General features: G+C 37.0%; 1 protein-coding gene across 1 annotated transcript in view; it reads left to right on the top strand.

The window, feature by feature from the left end:
- The first annotated feature begins 3,665 nt into the window (after positions 1-3,665).
- Positions 3,666-13,099, top strand: part of LOC126972924 (mite allergen Der p 3-like) — a 214,173-nt gene continuing 204,739 nt past the window's right edge. Inside the window, exon 1 of the mRNA XM_050820039.1 lies at positions 3,666-3,721. The gene's annotated coding sequence lies outside the window, so the exon portion shown is untranslated. The remainder of the gene's footprint in view (positions 3,722-13,099) is intronic.

The following is a 13,099-nucleotide window of genomic DNA, read 5'->3' as shown; positions in this document are numbered from 1 at the left end:
AAGCGTTGTTTCCTGTGTCTGTTTTTAATTATCTATTTATTTTGGGAGAGGCTGTTGCTATTCGTTTGGCAACCGGACGAATAAAATTAATTAGTCGTCCGGTTATCGGATAAATAACATCAATTTTATTATCCGGAGAAACTTTTTCAACATCTCCGTAATCAAAGGACTTGAAGCTGAGAGGTTGGATCGCCAACTGCCAGTTAATTGTCTTGGCATATTTTGGATATTATATTAAGAGCATTCTGTATGAGGGATGTGATAGTACTTTGTCTGTCGCCTCGAATTATTATCACTAAATGATCATAACCTTGAGTGTTGATACTAAGTTCATCCATCTTATAGAGAAGCTGAACAATGATAAGGGCTCATAGTAGAGGCGAGATGACGCCTCCTGGAGGACATTGTTTGGACAGTCACTTCGTTCTAAGTTACTTTATTTTCTAGAGATACAGAGTTTTTCATTTACATTTACGTCTCCCAAAACATTTGCATATTATCAACTATGTAGTATAAAGAGCGATCGATCGCTTTAATTACTGTTTCTCAGTATTTAACTTTAATTAACAGATAAAAAGATTAATTAAAACACAGTGGACAAGTATAAAAGACCAGAGAATTTTAAAACTTTTGTACAAAATGAACAGTGAAATGTTCGTGACTGTACTAGCATTGTTTCTTCTCCAAGGTAATAAATAAAATTATTTTGTATAGAAGAAAATATTATTTCATTATCAAAATATTATAATTGCACTTTATGCTATGACTTTCTCTCACATTTTTATTGATTTTTATAAAAACCATACATAATGTTATCCATCCAATATGCGATAATTTATAGGTAGTTTATTATCTATTACTCTGAAATAACTTATATTATTTAAACAGGAAAATGAAAAACGGCTTAATGTAGAAAGTTGCCAATGCTTTTATTATTCGCATTCGATGGAACCACTGAGAAAAGCAGTGGGTCCATTCTTCCTTAGGGGTCTCTTCTATGAGTTTCTATGATTCTCTTTCTTTTATTCATTTTCGTACGCTTTCACCGCATCTACAGGGCTCGTGAAGCGAATACCTCGAATTTTATCTTTAGTTCTTGGGATACATAAAAGTCGATAGCGCCAGGTCAGGACTGTATGGTGGATGACTCATTATATCGACACCTGCCATAGTCAAATATTCAACAGTCCGTTTTGCGAAGTGCGCTGATGCATTGTCGAGGCGAAGGAGGATCCAACTTCGAGGGCGCTATTGTCGAATTGTTTCCATGACAACAAGCAAACAGCGATTGACATACCAGTCTGTTTCTGTCCAGTCAATTTCTAACTGGACAGTTCTAAACATTTTCAGTGTTACCCAAGTATATTAGATGTAGCACGTAACGACTAATTTGTAATGACGTATATTACAGCCATTGTAAAAAACTCTATTTCATTGAAAAGAGTGGCCCTTGAGATTCATGTATGTTCTTCTCACGAGCTCAACTTTTTCCGGAAATGGTAAATTCAGTAATTTAAAAGAAATATTTATAGTGACTATTCAAAAGCACTTAGCTTAAGGCGATGCTAAATGCCAGCGACCTTGAGCGATGTGACTTCACGGCTCCTATGTAACAAAGCCAATATTTTCAATATTCTTGGGTCGAAAATGTAACATTTTAACAGGCGTAAACTGCTTAATTGCTAAAAATCCTCATTATTGATTACTAATCTGAATAAATGTACCTACATAAAAATGTAAAATTTATAAGAACAATTTTTATGATAGTAGTATACTAAACAAATGCATGATGCCAAGAAAAAACTTGCTTAACTGCAAAGAAAACTGGTTGTTCATAATAGCTCTGGAGTGCTAACTTTAACCATCAATAAGCATTAACAACCTACAAGTAAGACTTAAGGGTATGTGTAACAGGATAAAGTAGTGTTCATAGCTCCAAATCCTATATTTTCACCACTAAACTTGTCTAAAAACACCTTGTTTGCATGTTTTCGCCTTAAGCCATTAGCCAAGCTGTATTCAATTATAAATAATGTGTATTTGACATTGACTTTGACTATGTATAATAGCGGTCTTACAAATAAACTTGGTATAAAGTCATACCTGAGAATAAACATTGTTCTATACAATGATAAGTCTGATGTATCTACAAAACGCTGTATCTACAAAACGGGACCGCAATCCAAGATATTTAAGTTTTTCCTTGATTTATACATTTAACACGACTTGTACTCTAAATTTGAAATTCAGTCAGTGAGTGACAAAATAAGAAATTTTGACTACTTAAAATTCTTAAATTAATGATTCAAATTGAATGAAACATGTTCAAATTGAAAAAAAGTTCAGACTTCTAGTTTTATCCATAACGAAGTTATAAATAGTCGAAAATGGCCAGAAGAATGCTTCGAGAAAAAGATGTTATGGCGGTGCAGCTTCCTTATGTTTGACTTGGCGATATTAGCAAAGAACAGAAAAGGGACAACTTATACGGAGCAAAAGATGTAAAATATTCATAGCTTTCTTCTTCGTCGTTACACTCTTGACAGAGCGGTCGTGGTCATCGCGAGGTAAAATCTTTTGGGGCAGATGTGATTCGCCCCTCGAACATTCGTCACATTTCCCTGCTGGCCGACAGTCTGCTGCACTCGTTCAACGGACCGCCCACAGCAGACTTAATTTGGTCGGTCCATCGAATGGGCATCCTTCTCCGCCCTCTCGTGGCCTCCACTTTGCCCTGCTGACATACATATACATAAGATTGCACGACGTCACAGTTCCCAATCTGCGTGAGGTGGAGGAGGGCGAGTTATTGTTGGATCAATCTACAATCATCACATTGGTTTTACTCCGGTTAATCTTTAAAACAAACTTTAGACACACGCGCTGCATTTTGAAAAGTAGCTCTTCCATACGACTGACACTGGTCGCAAACAAAGTCGTATCATCGGCGTAGCGCAAATTTTATATTCTGTATCTGCCAATAGTAGCCGTCCAGTCTTCGAGAGTAATGCGCATTATGAGTTCTGTGTAAGCATTGAACAGAAGCGGTGATATTATGCATCCTTGGCGAACGCCTCCGCTGGGATGGAAGTTTTTGACAGATCATCCGTTCGCATCGATGCAGTTCCATCTTCATAAAGGCGTCTGAGAGGATGAACTAGGTATTTTGGTTTACCCATGTCTAGCAAAACATTCCATACCTTATGCCATTTTATTGAGACAAACGACTTCGAGAAGTCAACGAAGCATAATAAGTAAGTTGGCTTGTTGAACATTCGTTATTTCTCAATAATCTGGCGAACAGTTAGGATCTGCTCACGTGTACCCTTCCCTTTAACAAATCCGACCTGTTCTTGTGCTATCTCCTTCGACAAATAGGTCTTCAGTCGTTTATTTAGAATGTGTAACATGATTTTGCTTGCGTGAGACATTAGTGCAATAAAGCGGTAGTTGCTACAATTCATTCATAGCTTACCGTAACTCAATAATAAAATACATCATTATTAATTATTATTTGTTCTTATTAACAAATCTACATTAAACAAAATAAATAAATCTAAGCGCGGTTACGTATTACATGAGAGGAAAACGTTTGTGTCTACGTAAACCGCAGTAGCAAATGAAAAAAAAATTACTCCCATCATCTATCTGGTTATTACAGGATATGCCAAAGGTGCGCCGCCCAATGAATCTTTCGAAATTGATGATAAAATTGTCGGGGGTCACGAAACCACTATCGAGGCATTTCCCTTCCCTATGAAAGCTATAAACACAAAACTTATTTTATTCGATAGTTTATTAGTATTTATAAGGATTTTATTTATTAGGATTTATCAATACGCTTGGTGAATTATTTTATATTAACTGTTTTCGTAATAAACCAAACGCGACGCCTTGGTTGCTCGCTCAAGCCAGCAGTACGCCCGTGACCACTGTCAACGAAGGTACTGTGTCCGTGTCTCTCGGGCTCACATTAGTAAGATTTTAGCAAACAAGTACAAAGTGGGAATCATAGTAAAAAAATAATGATGATGCGACAACGTATTTGTTGAAATATATAGGTAAATGTAAGTCGGAAAGTACTAAAATAAAATTTACGTAATATTATTTTGAATATTATGCCACGCGGGATTTTTGTATAAATGTACTTTAGGGAAGTTAGATAAATCCAAGATGACCGCCGCACAAAATGATGATTTCAGCAATATGGATATCGTGTCCGAGGTTCTCGCGGGTGCAGAGAACGATTTTGGGATCATTTTTGAAATCCAAGATGGCCGCCGCACAAAATTATGATTTCAGCAATATAGATATCGTGTCCGAGGTTCTCGAGGGTGCAGAGAACGATTGTGTGATCATATTTGAAATCCAAGATGGCCGCCGCACAAAATTATGATTTCAGCAATATGGATATCGTGTCCGAGGTTCTCGAGGGTGCAGAGAACGATTCTGTGATCATTTTTGAATTCAATGATGGCCGCCGCTCATAATTATGATTTCAGCAATATGGATATCGTGTCCGAAGTTCTCGAGGGTGCAGAGAACGATTTACGAACCTCGGATACGATACCCATATTGTTGAAATCATATTTTTGAAATCCAAGATGGCCACCGCACAAAATTATGATTTCAGCAATATGTATATTCCTTATCTTGGATTTCAAAAATGATCACACCTTCGTTCTCTGCACCCTCGAGAACCTCGGACACGATATACTTATTGCTGAAATCATTATTTTGTGCGGCGGCCATCTTGGATTTCAAAAATGATTTCAAATTCGTTCTCTGCACCCTCGAGAACCTTGGGTACGATACCCATAGTGTTGAAATCATATTTTTGCGCAGCGGCCAACTTGGATTTCAAAAATGATCCCAAATTCGTTCTCTGCACCCTCGAGAACCTCGGATACGATACCCATATTGTTGAAATCATAATTTTGCGCAGCTGCCATCTTGGATTTAGAAAGAAAGAAAGAAAGATATTTATTTATAAACACACACACACAAATAACAAAAAACAATAAAAAAAAAATATATATAAAAACGTGTGGTGTTTAAAAAATGAGCCACTCAGCATGTGTTGCAACTCAAATGTGATGCAACGCTGATCTAAAAAATGATCCCAAATTAGTTCTCTGCACCTTCGAGAATCTCGGATACGATATCCATAATGTTGAAATCATAATTTTGCGCGTAATATAACATTTCTCTCATAAGTCGATAAAAAAGATTTACTTCAAAAATACATAAAAAATATTATAACAGTAATTCCGTACTCTAGCACAACCGCAAGTTTTAAAAAATATTACGCGGTCCTTCTGGGGCGGCGGTCGTTGACCCGCATCGCTCGGTTCGTTCTCAGCCATGCCCGACGCCCGTGTCCATGCGTACCTATCGAATCTAACGTTCGTGCAATTTTTACCTAAAGTGTTGGGAAAACCTCGCCTTAATATAAATTATTAGCGAAAGCGGCCCTTACTTTTCACAATGCTCAGCCGTAGGCTGCCTTCGACCTAGTAGACCAGTGCTGAAGCCTTTGAAAATGATAAAAAGTGAAAAAAATAATAGTAGGATGAAACCGATTGGAAACAGAAGAGAATATAACAAAAATCAAAAGAAAAATAAATTACGGGTGATCTGAGGTCGAGAAGTGGAAAAGGGATGGTGTTTAAGGTAAAAAACAGTTTATCTCGATTTCCGGCAAAACTGCAAGTCCTTTGGAAAAAAGTCAAATAGCAAAGTTGTACCTAATAAAAATATGTACAACTTTTAATTTTACAATTTTTTCACATAACCTCTAAATTTATGTGAAAAATTCAAAAAGCCAAGTTTTTGGTTTTTTATTTTTATCTTTTCCAAAACTAATTTTTTTTTCACAGAATTAGAGATAATTAACCTTTTTATGTCCCAAACAAACTGCAATTAATTAGAATTTAAATTTTCACCTTATTTTGACTCAAATATCGAAAAAGAATTCATCCCTCAAACTTTTTTCAAAAAATTGGTCTGTTTTCTGTTTTTCAAAATCTCTACTAAAGGCGTTTCATAGAGATAGCATACACATTATTTTGTAGCAGCAATAATATGGATAACAATTAATCAAATCTATTTATAAATGTGGAAAGTATAAGTAATTGTTTAGTGTCATGCTATGTATACATATCTTTTTCATTATTATTGATTGACCGCTTGGATTGTTTTGTTGGTTAAACAAGTCATGCGTGGCGAGTGTAGGTACCTATTAAGTTTGGCTTGGCACCGATCCTATCAATAGGCAGCACATACAAATAATACTATTTTAGTAATATAAAAGGTATAACATTTGTATAAGAGGTGTGTTTAATTAAATCTCTATAAGTTATTTTGAATTTTTGAAGTCGGTTTCTTAAAAGTAGTATTTTATATATAAGAAGGAGCAAATGAGCAAGAGGCTCACGGGATGGGGAGTGGCAACCACCCATGGACATGCAGGCAACAACTGCAGGGGTCTTGAGATGCATTGCCGGCCTTTAAAGTGGTAGTCAGCAGCCGATAATTGATTCTACAAAGTGACTGTTTCTTGAAAGAAATTTCATGCAAAACGCGCGGTTGTGGAATGCCAGACGTCAACGTGATGCGGGTGGTATTAAACAATTTGACGTAATATCCAGTGGTGGAATTTTCTTCAAAAAGAAACTATAGAATCGACTTTAGTGTATTGCATTTTTAGTTATACATATTAAAATCCTGATGGTTTGTAAATATTAATCCATTTTATTTATATCTAGAAATGAGAACATTTACGTGAGAACTGGTACCGGAAACATAAGACCTAATAGGGTAAGTAAAAAAATATTTGATATCCGTATCCAGCTACAGCATTAAGTAAATCGTAAATAATATACAGGTATATACTATGTAATACAAATAGTCACGACTGTCTGCCATGGAGGGTCTTTGAAGTCAAATTGACATACTTCTCTGGTTTCTTCAACGCGGATTTCGTTCAAATTTGCAATTAAATTTTGTGGAGTAAATCTATGTATTTTAATCCTCTTTAAGTCATCACGAGAATCATTTCAACACGAGCATTTTAATTAATTTCATCAAGTTTTCTTTATGCTCATAATTATTATCTACACATACTGTTTCACAAATTGTATTCCTCTCATTCGTTATACCCTTTTTTATTCAGCTTCTTTTCAAAAAAGATAAATAAACAGCGAGACTCTTAAAAAATAAACACTGGGACTCCTTAGTGACATTTGGCGCATAAAGCGAGTAAAGTTCTGTTCTCTTGGTTTCTCACTTCCTCTCTTCTTGCAATCTTACCCTAAAATGTAATTTAAAAGGTTATTTAATGTCGATCTAAGAGAGTGGCAATGACTTTTTGGTCATGCCTTCTCATATTTTTAGCTTACCCCTTTATGAAATGGCTGTAAATTTCCATACATCATAATCTACATAAATAGTGATTTTGATTTGATTTTATTTGCATTCATTTTTCCAAACAGTTCAAACCATACTTAATATAAACAGCTGTGATTTTTTGAATTCCTTTATTTTGCCGTTTTCAGACCGCACCTTTAATACCAGGAACATATCAGCTTCATCCCAAATATAACGATAAAAATAATGACTACGGAATTGCCGTAATAAAGTTGAAAAGCAAATTGACCCTTGACGGGAAAATCAGGAAGGCCGTTGAACTTATAGAGTCTGGTGCAGATATTCCTGCTGGTACTAATATGACTGTTAATGGAAGGGGTCGTTCTTCTCTAAGTATTATTCAATAGTAAAAGCTTTCGAACTGCACAAAATGAACATTACACTACACTACGGAAACGAAAATAATGAAATAAATCATCGAAATGATCAATTAACTCAAGTGAATTTGTTTAAAAATGATACCTATGAACATCAAAAATTTACATGATACCATTTCTATTTATTACGGAAAGAGTTGGGCTTAATGTCATGTAGTAGCAAGAAACTGATAGTTGCATATTAGGAGATTGATTGATGAGATTGAATCATATACCAATATTTACAATCCATGCGTACGAACTGTTGCATCAGTTGGAAAGAGTAGCGGGAATTTCCATAATAATTTTAATTTGTATAATTTATCCTAGAAGTGAGGGATTGTTTTGTTGAATTGTTTTAGAATTTTATTTATTTATTTTGTTTTTATTTTATTAATTAAAATACAGTCTGTGTAAAAGGCGGGAACGATCATGTGATTAGGTTTCTATTTAGTGGGTTGCAGTTCACAGAGAGCCCTATGATAGAGGCCATAAAAAATATTTACTAACGTTTATAGATAATTTTTTAATGGACTGTTTCAATTAACCACAGAATAACCTGAAAAGTTTTTTTTTAAATATAATATTTTAAGATGGATTTGGGCAGAGAATAATATTTTTTATTTTACTTATTTATATGAATTTATGTGAATTCTTCTGGATATTTCAAGTTTAAATTTCAGCCTTCTTTCTTATATTAACATGCAGTGTTTCGCGCTGCGGTAGGTCAGAGCTGATATGACTTAAGATCCTTCACGCTAAGCAATGCATAACTGAGCTCATAGGTGAGATATCAGCAACAGGACTTCTGCAATTTTTTTATAAACTTGTAAGAGCTTCTTTGAACAGGATGCAGGCTAGATGGGTTCCCTTTTCTGCCTCTAAGCAGCAAGCTACAAGCTATGTTGTGTTTTGTTTTGAAAGAATTCGGGGCTAATGAGAGAACATCAGCTTATGTCTCATATGACGAGCGAAATTACGATATCACTTAAAAATTTGTGTTTTTAAGAACACTTACTATGAGGTGGACGTCGTGCTGATCTCGTCACATTATCTTACAAAAAAACAAACAGAAGAATGTGAAGGCTTAAAATATTTTATATTAATGGTTTTGGCATTTTTTTAGAAAAGTACCAAAATTAGTACGTTCTTACGGACTGTGACAACGACATTGCAATCGGATGAGAGATGTAAACAATTTTTTTCCCAATACTCGCCAAGAATGATAAGTGGAGAAAGATCTGGAGGAGCCTATAATGCTTGCAAAGTAAATACTATTATTTTTTTTTAAATATTAATAATGATGTATTTTCTTGACCTTCAGGATGACAGAATCGAAAATTGTGGTAAACAGATTATTATTATTTGATAATGTTCTTGGTTTGTGAATAGCGTTATCTGAAGTCCGACGACCGGGTGCAGAATCGGTAATCTAACAAGTCTCTCGTTAGAAACGTTACCGAGGTGTATCGACTAGGGTAGGGTTTCATATACTTAGAATAACTGAAGGTCGGTAAGGTTTACGCTACGATTTCGTCATACAGCGACAAGGAGGTGGAGGCCATAATATATGAAAACAGCTCAACATCCATCCACACTTCAAAGACGACCCAGATTAACGTTGTCATATGAGACTTCAACGCACAACTGGGCTAACATAGTGGAATTGAGTTGAAACTGAGACAGTTTATTATTTAAATCGGAATGCCCGAAACTAACTGATTTTATGGAGAAGGAGGATATCTATATACTGAACTCCTTCTTCATGAAGCCGGAATAACCCTAATAGACCCGAGTTAGTCTCGATGTTACCACCAATAGTGAAATTGACTTCCTTACGTCTACCAAAAGTCAGATATTCAATGATGTCGCTGTGACCAACCCTATGAAAACTGGAAGCGATCACCGCATAAAAAGGCACATAATAGTTTCAATACAAAATTGGAAACGGTCGCGACTGTTGAATTCCTCGCTAAGAATTGCACCCATCCAAATCCAAAACCTGGTAAACTTTCACTAAAATTACAAAGGCGCTTCCAGTGCCTCAGTGACTGCGCTGACATGGACGACAAATTATTGGATGTAAGACGTTTAATGAGCCTTCAGTCCCCGGACGATTCAAATTCAAATTCAAATATTATTATTCAAAATAGGATGTGACATCACTTATTGAAAGTCAAAAACAAACCACCCATTCCAAAATGAATGCCTCAGACCTGAGAAGAATGGGCGCAACAAACTCAGCAGGCTTTTTTTTTCATCGAATAAATATGTTTACAAAGTAATATTGTACAATTAAACTTATTATTTAATAGCCTGAGGGCGGTCACTCCATTCCCGATCTGTGGTATCATTAAGAAAGTCATTTATGTTATAGTAACCTTTACCACACAAACGTTTTTTAACAATTCTTTTGAATAACGTTATACTTCTGTTTTGAACATTTTCTGGGATCTTGTTGTAAAAGCATATACATCGCCCCACAAAATACTTACTAACTCGACTTAGCCGAGTAGTAGGCATCATAAGTTTATGTCTGTTGCTGGTGTTAACATTATGGTTATGACAGTTTCTGGCAAATTCACTTATGTGCTTATGAACATACATTACATTATCAAGAATATCTTGAGAAGCAACAGTCAAGATGTTAATTTCTTTAAATTTTGCTCTCAATGATTCTTTAGGACCTAGGTTATAAATAGCGCGAATGGCCCTCTTCTGCAGCACAAATATTGTATTAATATCGGCAGCGTTGCCCCATAGCAATATACCATAGGACATAATACTATGGAAATAACTAAAGTATACTAGTCGCGCCGTATCTATGTCAGTTAATTGTCTAATTTTTTTAACCGCGTATGCTGCAGAACTAAGTCTGTTCGCCAATCCTTCAATATGGGGGCCCCATTGTAAATTGGAATCTAGAGTTATGTCAAGAAATATAGCAGATTCCACCGGTTCTATCACTTCTCCGTTTAACAAAACATTTGCATTTACATTTTTAACATTTGGTACGGTAAATTTAATGTATTTAGTTTTCTTCCTATTTAACAATAGGTTATTAGCGCTACTGGTTTAGCGTACGATGCAGTTTACACGATGTCAGATAAAATATCGTTCACTTCGTCATACATAGCTTGGTTTCTTTTCACTTTGAAAATCAGTGAAGTGTCGTCAAACAATACTACCTTATGTTTTTTCTCTATAAGATTAGGAAGATCATTTATATAGATAAGGAAGAGAAACGGTCCAAGAATAGACCCTTGTGGTACCCCCATACTGAGAAGAGTCCCAGGAGATCTCTTGCCATTCACGTCAACCCTCTAAATTCTATTGTTTAGATATGAAGTCAGAAGATCGAGCGCAGTTCCTTTAATGCCATAGTGGTATAGCTTCCTGACCAGCGTTGAATGCTGAACACAATCAAAAGCCTTAGATAAATCACAGAAAATGTCAAGTGCATTCTGCGATTCCTCCCAGGCATCAAAAATATTCTTGATTAGCTCAACACCTGCATCCATTGTTGAACGGTCCCTAGTAAAGCCAAATTGTTTCAAATGAAGTAACTTATGAGAGTTAAAGTAAGTAAGCATTTGGCTTAAAATTATTTTTTCAAAAATTTTACTAAGGGTCGGCAAAACCGACACAGGACGATAGTTGTTCGGGTCAGAAGAGCAACCCGACTTAAATATTGGTGTAATGTTTCAGAAAGTCAGGAAACACTCCACGACTAATACAATTATTAAAGACTATTGCAAGATATGATGCTATGACATCAATTATTGAACTTATTATTTTAACAGAAATGCCCCATATATCAGCAGTTTTTTTCATGTCGAGAGACTTAAAAGTTTTAATTATTTCTCCAGGGCTAACAAAACTAAAATTGAAAGTTTTTTTTTTATGGAATAGGAGGACAAACGAGCGTACGGGTCACCTGTTGTTAAGTGATCACCGCCGCCCATACTCTCTTGTAACACCAGAGGAATCAAAGGAGCGTTGCCGGCCTTTAAGGAAGGTGTACGCTCTTTTTTTGAAGGTACCCATGTCGTATCGTCCCGGAAACACCGCACAAGGAAGTTCATTCCACAGCTTTGTAGTACGTGGAAGAAAGCTCCTTGTAAACCGCACTGTGGAGGACCGACACACATCCAGATGGTGAGGATGATATCCTAACTTGTGGCGTGTCGTGCGAAGGTGGAATTCGGCGGCAGGAATTAGGTAAAACAGCTCTTCGGAACACTCCCCGTGATAAATGCGGTAGAAGACACACAATGAAGCGACGTCTCTACGCAACGCCAAGTGATCCAGCCGTTCACAGAGCACTGGGTCCCCGACAATTTGAGCTGTCGGACCTGCGCTTTGTACAGCGCTAGAATGTGGGCCGGCTTGAAGTATTGCCGTGCTCTATTAATGACGCCCAGTTTCTTTGAAGCCAATTTGGCTTTGCCCTCCAGATGGCCATGGAATTGGCAATCGCTTGAGATTTCGAGACCCAGTATTCCGATACTAGGTGAGGCTTTTAGGGAAGTGTTGTCGAAGAGCGGTGATGCGACAAATGGGGTTTTTTTAGTGGTAAACGCGCAAACTTGAGTCTTCTGGGGGTTAAATTGGACAAATTTCAATTAACCCCATTCCGCGACCTTCTCAAGAGAGGACTCGATAAAAGACACAAGTTTCTCCCGGCACTGGTCGACGATTTCCCGAGAGAGACGTGCATGGCCCGTGTACACGGCATCACCAGTGCTGTCATCTGCATAGCAATGAATGTTGGAGGTGTCCAACATATCATTGATATGCAGAAGAAACAGCGTAGGAGATAGCACACAGCCTTGGGGCACTCCAGCATTCACGGACTTTGGGTTCGAGCAATGTCCGTCGACAACGACCTTTCAGAAGCCCAAATGATGGAAGTTTAGAGAGGAGCGCCTTGTGCCATACACGATCAAAGGCCTTCGCTATATCCAGGCTAACTGCCAGGCCTTCCCCCTTGCTTTCAATAGCCGCAGCCCATCTATGTGTTAGGTATACCAGAAGATCACCTGCCGACCGACCAGTGCGAAACCCGTATTGTCGGTCGTTGATCAACTGGTGACCCTCTAGGCATACCAAGAGCTGACGGCTAATTATGCTCTCCATGATTTTGGAGAGCAGGGAGGTAATAGCAATAGGCCTGTAGTTTGCCGGATCCGAATTGTCTCCTTTTTTTTGGTTCGGATGGACAAGGGCTGACTTCCATATAGTCAGGGACTACGCCTTTGGAATAAGAGTGCCGGAATAAACGCGTTAGCACTGGCGTCAACTCAGGGGCACAC

This window comes from Leptidea sinapis, chromosome 2 (assembly GCF_905404315.1).
Source record: "Leptidea sinapis chromosome 2, ilLepSina1.1, whole genome shotgun sequence".
NCBI lineage: Eukaryota > Metazoa > Arthropoda > Insecta > Lepidoptera > Pieridae > Leptidea > Leptidea sinapis.
The sequence above is the reverse complement of the archived record's forward strand: the minus strand, read 5'-3'. Positions and strand labels throughout refer to the sequence as shown.